The 8,677-nt window shown below is 40.4% G+C and overlaps 1 long non-coding RNA gene across 1 annotated transcript in view; it reads left to right on the forward strand.

Moving 5' to 3' along the window:
* The window catches only part of LOC140208532 (uncharacterized), a 106,551-nt gene extending 103,414 nt beyond the window's left edge, over nt 1-3,137 (forward strand). Inside the window, exon 4 of the long non-coding RNA XR_011888811.1 lies at nt 2,618-3,137. This is a non-coding gene — a long non-coding RNA (uncharacterized lncRNA). The remainder of the gene's footprint in view (nt 1-2,617) is intronic.
* The last annotated feature ends 5,540 nt before the right edge of the window (nt 3,138-8,677 follow it).

Genomic DNA, 8,677 nt, shown 5'->3' on the forward strand with positions numbered 1-8,677 from the left:
GGGTAGACTTTGGTCAGATTGAAGCACTGGAGCCTGGGCCTGAGAGCAAGAATCAAACTGATGTTTAGCCAATTTAATCACTGAGCCCGATTAAAAGGCATGAAGGGCAGAGGACGAACCATTGTGCTCCTGGTCTTGCTTCACTCACCTCAGTGCTGAATGTACTCAGCAGCTGTGGCCTGCAGCCATAGAGCTGCTCCTTCACTCATCTTAGCATGGACCATTCTACACGACTGTGGTCTCACTTCCAGGGACTCTGCAGTTCATGTTCTGTGTATTATCTGTTCACTTTTTTATTGTTTGCACAGTTTTTTAAAATCACACTTTGGGTGTTTGACAGTCTTTGTTTTGTTGGGGGTTTTGTGAATTCTATTGTGCTTTTTTTGTTTTGTTGGTGCCTGCAAGCAGATGAATCTCAAGCTTGTACATGATATACATACTTTGACAATAAATTTACTTTGAAATTTTGAACCTTGTAATTGCCTCGTGGCAACTATAAGGAAACAATGGTTGACGATTGAATGGAAATTGTATCAGTGGGGTTCCACAGGCGTTAGCAATTGGTCCTGGCTTTTTTCATTAATGATTTAGTTTTAAAAGTAGGATCTTGTGGCAGTAATGCACCTTATGTTTGTTGCCAGCCCCTATTATACTATACTAGAAGAAAAAAAGAAACAGAATCATGAAAAATAAATTTTCAGATGATATCAAAATTGGACATGGTTGATAGGGTGCAGAAAATCAATCAACTCTAAAAAAGCATGAATTGTTTGACCAATTGGGCAGAAAAGTAGCAAATGGAATTCAACTCAGAGAAGGAAAAAGATGAGGAGAAATGCAAGATTGAAAGGCTGCAGAGAGATGTAGCAGAACAACACTACGTTGTATAAATTTTCACAGATACTATACTTAACTGTAACTGGACAGGTCAATAAAATGGTTAAAAAGGAAAACAATATTCTTGTATTCCATCTGAGTAGCCTCCAACCTGATGGCATGAATATCAAATTTTCTGTCTGGTTTAAAAAAAATCCTCTTTCTATTCTCCACTCTGGCCTCTTACCTCTTCTCACCTACCTATCACCACCACTTGGTTCCCCTCCTCCTCATTCCCTTTCTCCTGTGGGCCACTCTCCTCTCCTACCTAATTTTTTTGTTTCCAGCCCTTTACCTTCTTCATCCACTTGGCTCCCCAATCACCGTCTTGCTATCCTCCTTCCCCTGCCCCCACCTTTTAATTCTAGCATTCCTTTCCAATCTCAAAGAAGGGTCTTGCCTGAAACATCGACTGTTCTATTCATCTCCATTGATGCTATCTGAGCTGATAAGTTCCTCCAGCATTTTGTGTGTGTTGTAAAATATTATTCTTTCCTGTATTAACTTTGCTTTATTAACTGAACTGAAATATGCCTTCTGCTTTTGTGTTTCATATTCTGCGTTTTCACTCATGTTTTTATGGTGCCTTTGGGGGGAGGTGGGCTTTGATGTTTGATGTTTTTTTTTGAATGGGTTGGTTCCATAGTTCTTCTTCATTTTGTGGCTGTCTATGAGGAAGACAAATCTCAGGGCTGTTTCCTGCATGCATACTTTGATACTAAATGTACTTGAATCTTTCAATATGAAGAGGAAGATTATTATATAGCCATACACACTACCAGTTCAACTACTGTTTAAGAATTCCAGTTCTGGATACAATTCAGGAAAAATATGATTACAAACAAGAGAAAATCTGCAGATGCTGAAAATTGACTTTATACATACAAAATGCTGGAGGAACTCAGAAAGCCAGACAGCATCTATGGAAAAGAGTAAACAGTTGATGTTATGGGCCGAGACCCTTCATCAGATATGATTACACTGCAGAGGTTGCTGAGATTAACAAAGAGATTTCCTGGAGTGAAATGTTGTAGTGATTAAAAAAAGGATTGGCCTGGGTTATTTTATTTTGAACAGAGGAGGCTAAGAACAGACTTAATTGAGTTGCTTTACCTGATAAGGAACTGGGACAAATTAAATATTTCCTTTAGTGGAATGACCAAAAAATGAAGAAAGAGATTTAAAGCAATTGGCAGAAAGATATATATGACACTGAGGAAAATATTTTCGCCCAGGAAATGGTAGGGCTCTGGAACTTACTACCAGAAAGGGTAGTGGGGAAGAAAACACTCAGTACTTTGAAAAATGATTTGGCTTACGTAACTAAAGATCTGTGACTAAGATGGCTATGAGCTTAATGTCAGAAGAGGTGATTAAATTTGGTAGCTGTTCCTCAAGTGGTGTGGATACAATGAGTTGTTTGACCTTCTTCTGTGTCATAAATTATTTATCTTACTTTGACTCATGCTCTTGGTATTATATGACCAAGGTCATTACACCTGAAGTATAACTTTTTCACCACTTTATGAAAACATTCTTGTGTTAGCCTTCAAAAATATATAACCTTATTGAGCAATTGCATCAATTACCTCAGTCACTGCACTTCTCTGTAAACACTTTAAACCACTTTTATAATGCCATTTACATCGTAAATAATATGCAGGCTAATATGTATGCACATTTTATTCCATATCCATACTTTAACCTTTAACTTATTTTCATGTAATTCTTTATTCTTTAGGAACACATACGAAATGCTGGAGAAACTCAGCAGGTCAAGCAACATCTATGCAAGGAAGCAGAAGCGAGGCGAGCGGGCGGGAGTCCGTGCCAGGAAAAAAGCAAGTCCTAGCTGGCCGGCTCTCCCGTCCATTCTGCTCTCCAATGTCCGCTCGCTGACAGAATCGGGCCCGCAGTCCTCGGAGTCGCTTGATGCTGGTGGTCGGAGTTGGAAATGTCGTAAACGGTGTGCAAGGAAGCAGAAGCGAGGCGAGCAGGCAGGAGTCCGTGCCAGGAAAAAAGCAAGCCCTAGCCAGCCGGCTCTCCCATCCATTCTGCTCTCCAGTGGACATTAAATTGGACTACATCCGACTCCAACAAAATACTCGGCGGGAGTACAGAAACGGACGTGATCCTGGATGCTGCCATTCAGCTGTTTATTTATACAACAGTTTTCCCCCAAGCCATCCTACTGCCCTCTGCTTTATTGTAATGCCTGCACTGTTCTGTGTACTTTATGCAGTCCTGGGTAGGTCTGTAGTCTAGTGTAGTTTTGTGTTTTGTGTTGTTTTACGTAGTTCAGTGTAGTTTTTGTATTATTTCATGTAGCATCATGGTCCTGAGAAACGTTGTCTCATTTTTACTGTGTACCATACCAGCAGTTATGGTCAAAATGACAATAAAAAGTGACTTGACTTGAAAGGAATAAACAATTGATGTTAGAATTGTTGAAAGTTTTTTTGCTCCAAGTCATACCAACACATCATAGCAAATTCCTATAACATGTAAATGTATATGGCAAATAAAGTTGCTCCTTGATCCTTATTCTTTATGCACATATAGAATTGGACAAATAATGATTTAATCTGAAGTTACCAGGGCCAGGTATTAATTTCTATAACTCAGCTCTACTCAACATTCATCACTGACTTTTGTCTATTGAAATTATCTTGTATTAGCTTGACTTCAAACTTCAAAATGTGCAATAAAAATGACAAGACTTGCAGTGCACCAAGCATGCACTAATGCGAATGAGCTACACTGTGATGTCAGTCTCTTCCTTGTTCAATCCTTGCCTGCAAATAGAAGCTCAAGCATTCATATTCCATTGCAGTTCAGTTCAGTAAATTTTGTGCAGAAATCATTATAAGGGCTTTATAGAGGTTTAATCTGCTTTCTCAAGTTTAAGTCAGAATATGTGAGAAGAGCATCAAAAATATGACTTAGAGCTGTGAACATACTTGCTGTTGCATGCGAATATAATATCAAAGGCATGATTGACATTTGCTAGACATTATAATAGTTTTTGCCTCCTTAATTTTTTTGCTGTTGTCAGACATCATTCATGGTCAGTCTATTAAGCAAGATGAGGGTGTATAGAGTCATGAAAACTATGGCACAGGAACAGGCCTTTTAGCCCATCTAGTCCATGCCGAACTATTTACCTTCAATCTGTATTGGAAGCATAGCCCTCCATACCCCTACCATCCATGTACCTATCCAAATTTCTTTTAAACATTGAAATCGAGCTCATATGCACCATTTGAGAGGGCAGCTTGTTCCACACTCTTACGATGCTCTGAGTGAAGAAGTTTCCTCTTAAACATTTCACCTTTCAACCTTAACCCTTGACCTCTAGTTATGGTCCCACCCAACCTGAGGACTATTACTTTAACTCAGTCGCTATGTGAAAAGAAATAGATCAGACTATCTTCGGGGCTAATAGTATAGTCAGAGATGCCTGCCAACATGACCATTCCCTTTCCTCTCTTTTACCTTCTGGGTGAAGATACAGGAGCTTGAATGCTTGGACGAGCAGATTCCTAGGATGCCCAAGTCTTTTGCACAGTACTGTATTTGGCAATGTGGAGCAGAGAGCAAGCTGGTGAATCTGGCAGGAGCAAAGGATGTCAGGAATGGTGAAGGTGGAGCACCTCCTCTCCTTCACCATTCCCCATTCTTGTTTCCCTCTTATATCTTGTCTTCTTACCTATTCATCACCTTCCTCTGGTACTCCACCCCCTTCCCTTTATTCCATGGTTTTCTGTGTTTTTCCATCAGATTCTCCCTTCTCCAGCCCTTTACCTTTTTCACCAATTAACTTCCCAGTTCTGTACATCACCCACTCCCTCCTCATAGTTTCACCTATTTCACCTATAACCTGCCAATTTCTACTTCTTCCTCCCCCCACCCCACTCCTTCCCCCTTCATTTCCTAGATTGAAGAAGGGTCTCAGCCTGCAACATCGACTGTTTAATTTTTTCCATAGATGATGCCTGGCCTGCTGAGTTCCTCCAGCATTTTGCATGCTTTCTTCCCTACTGCTATCAGGAATATGGTACAGGAGCCTCAGGACTCACACACCAGGTTCAGGAACAGTTATTAACCCTCAACCATCAGGATCCTGAACTAGGGAGGATAACCCTACTCAACTTCACATGCCCCATCACCGAACTGTTGCCACAACCTATGGATTAACTTTCAAGGACTCTTCATCTTATGTTCTCAATGTTTATTGCTTATTTATTTATTATTATTGTTTCTTTTTTATCTTTTCTATTGCACAGTTTATTGTCTTCTGCACACTGGTTGTCCACCTTGTTGGATGCAGTCTTTCAATGATTCTATTATGGTTACTGGATATACTGAGTATGCCTGCAAGAAACAGAATCTCAGTATTGTATATATATATATATATATATATATATATATATATATATATTTCGATAATAAATTTACTTTGAATTTTAAAATGTTGAAATTGAATCCAAATCCACCACTTCAGCAGGCAGCTTGTTCCATACTCTCACCATACTGAGTGAAGAAGTTCCCCGCACGTTCCCCTTAAACATTTCACCTTTCACTCTTAAGCCATGACCTCTAGTTCTAGTCTCATCCAACATCAGTGGAAAAAGTCTGCTTGCATTTACCCTATCTACATCCTCGCAAAAGGTTCCTCAGTAACTTTGATGTTATTTTACATTGGAGATACATTACGGTAACAGACCCTTTCTGCCCAATGAGATCACACTTCGCTACTTTTGAAATGAATTCTTTTGGTTTTACTATCACATTTTTTCAAAGTTTTATCTGGTGTCCTGCATAATATTTATGTCTCAATCAACATTACTTAAAATATGTATATGTTTATCAATATATTGCTGTTTGTTAGATCTTACTGTGAGCAACCTAAAAGACCTTGCTCCAAGCTTGCAACATTGACTGCAGTTCAAAAAGTTGCTCATCAGTTGTAAAGTGTATTGGGACATGCTGAGGTTGTCTTAGCCTCTGTATAAATGCAAGCCCTTACTCTGTTTGTTTAGGCAGCTTTGAATCTCAGTGGTAGCAGTGGGACCAGGATATCTAGCTTCACCAGAAGTTCTGGACAGCGTCCTCAGAACAAACTACCAGGTGACACTGACTCAGACTACAGGAAATGGACAAATGCCCAAGCAGTGTTTATGAGAAGCTGCCCCCATTGCTTTCAGAGAAATTGGAAGATGATATCATAAATAAAAACCAGGTCTCCATGGCCTGTTCCATCTGTCACAGGCACAATGTTTGCTGTGACTCTCAAGTGATGCCGGAAAGAGACAAGCCAGGGCTTTGCTCTGTGATGCCACATGTTTTCTCTGAATTGGCATGCAGCTAGCATTGGGTCTGTTTCAAAGTTGAATGTTGGGCCAATTTTGAACTTTATGTTGATCTGTTTTGAACTTGGATGTTGGCATGTAAACCAACCAGTGCATATAATTCCATTGAATTCTGTGATTATATATCTAGATGCAGAATTAAAGAAAAGATTAGCTTTACATTTCACCTGCACATCAAAAAATACAGGGAAATGTTTAGTTTACGTCATCAACTAACACAGTCCAAGGTTGTGTGTTGGGGGGGGGGGCAGTGCCCACAAGTATCACCTTGCTTCTGGCACCAACATAGCAAGCCTACATAATCATCATCATCATCAGGTGCCATGCCCAGTTTGAGCTTTGACTGCCACAGACCACACACTCCTGTTTCGGGTCAGGTGGATCAATTCATTGGTATTCATTTCCAGTTCTTTGGCTTCTGTCTCCATCATCATTTGTCTTTGCCATTCTCTTGCTTTCTTCCCTTCAATCTTTCCCATAATTACCGTGCATTCTAACTCCTCTTTCCTAATCACATGTCCAATGAAGTCACATTGCCTTTTCATGATCTCATACGTCATTTCTCTTTTTGTGCTTGCTCTGTTCATGACTTCCTCATTAGGCAGCTGCTTGGCCCATGGAGTTCTTATGACGATTCGTATTTTTTTTTACTCCAGATTAAAACATCTGTGGTGAATTGCGCCTTCATTCCCTCTGTACTCCTGTGGCCAAAAGTGGGTGAGAATGTTTTAAGAAAGATAAACTGTATAAAATAGCAACGAATGCGGAGACCACCTGTGTCCATCTGCTCCTTGTAGGAGTCGCTGAAACGCCAGTGATGGTCATTTGAATTCTGTTGTTCATGTACTCTCTACTAAAGCTAGAGTCTTCTCCCCTAGAACATCTCATATGCTTTCTTGCAAGTCAAGTTTCTCATTTATGGAGATAACTATAGGAGCACGTAATTTGCATTGTCCTTTGGAGCTGTACCTCTGCCGTTGATGGAGTGAAATCAGGCCAATAAAACATCAATGCACCTACCGATGGTGAGTCTTAATTGATCCCCATATAGTTCAGGTGATACCATTCTCAGCAGCTGACACCTTGACATCCGTATGCCAGCAACTCGTTATTTTCCTCATCATGGTCAGCAAGGACCAAATTTCAGATGCTGAAAGGCTCAATGACAACTTCTGGCAAGATGCCAGAAACACTCGAAGTTCCTCATGTGCTCTCCTGTTTAAGTGGTATTTGTCGGGAATAAGAGGCCTTCCTTCTGCAAAGATTGAGGAGGTTTCTGCAGGAGCTCAGTGAATAACGCAACTATATGCAATCTGGAGCCATCACTGGAACTAGAGGTTATTTAGTTCACTGTGCTCCACTTCAAATTCAAGAGAACTCCAGCATGCATTTTAGAGTGGTAGAATCATGGAGTCATATGGAACCTTCGGGATGGTCCGCCCAGTTTGAAAATATAATGGTCCTATGAGGGAGCGGAGAGGTGCAGGTCGGAATCCATCTACAAAGTCCGCAGAGGTAGCCAGTTTTTCATCTAATAACTAAATGTATCATAACTAATGACTTATGTCTTATGACTAGTGTCTAATGTCTAGTGTCTTATGACGTATCTTATGACTAATGACAAGTGTCTAAAGACTAGTGACTAATGTCTAATGGCAAATGGTTGATGGAATTAATGGAACTATCAAACTGCCACACCTGCGAAAAATAAAAGGAGGAAAAAGGAAAAGTTGTTTGGTCATTGAGTGGAATCTAGTTAAAAACCTTCGGGTAGACACATTCAATCCCCTTCAAGTGGGGAAGCTGCACGTGTTCAAAGAACAAAAAGAAATCTGACTTGACAGTGAAAAACTGGTTGACCGGGAAACTGGAGGACCAGGAAACAGAAATCTGGGAGCTTTGAGCTGGAACAGCAGGAGCAATAACCTGGAATCCTGAAAAAGAAGAAAATCAAGTTAAGATAAAACAACATCAAAGCATCATTAAAAAGTTGTACTTACCTTCTCTCCTGTGAACAGCCTGCAGATGAAATCAAACATGGCTGATCAAGTTATTGGGAAATCAGTTGAGCAACTCAAGGTAGAGCGAATGACAGCAAAAAGATTATTTTCCCGTCTGGTCAACAGTATTACCAGGCCCTATGAAGACATGTCTGAAGAGGCGCTCAGAGTCAGTTTCAATAAACTCACAACAGAAGCCGAGAAAGCCATGGAAGCCGGTGATGATGTGGAGGCCGGATTCATTGCAGAACTGGAGGTGGAGCTGAACACAGAGGAAGTAGCTGTGTTAACTGAACAGCAAAAAGCCAACCTGGCAAAGACGACAAATGAGTGTGAGGTGAAACTAAAGAAGGTCAGAAGCCTAATCCAGGAGACTCTTTGGACCAACTTTGGAAATGTTGAATTGCTCACAGCACTACAAGCAGCAGA

The sequence above is a fragment of the Mobula birostris genome, chromosome 2, assembly GCF_030028105.1.
Source record: "Mobula birostris isolate sMobBir1 chromosome 2, sMobBir1.hap1, whole genome shotgun sequence".
Taxonomy (NCBI): domain Eukaryota; kingdom Metazoa; phylum Chordata; class Chondrichthyes; order Myliobatiformes; family Myliobatidae; genus Mobula; species Mobula birostris.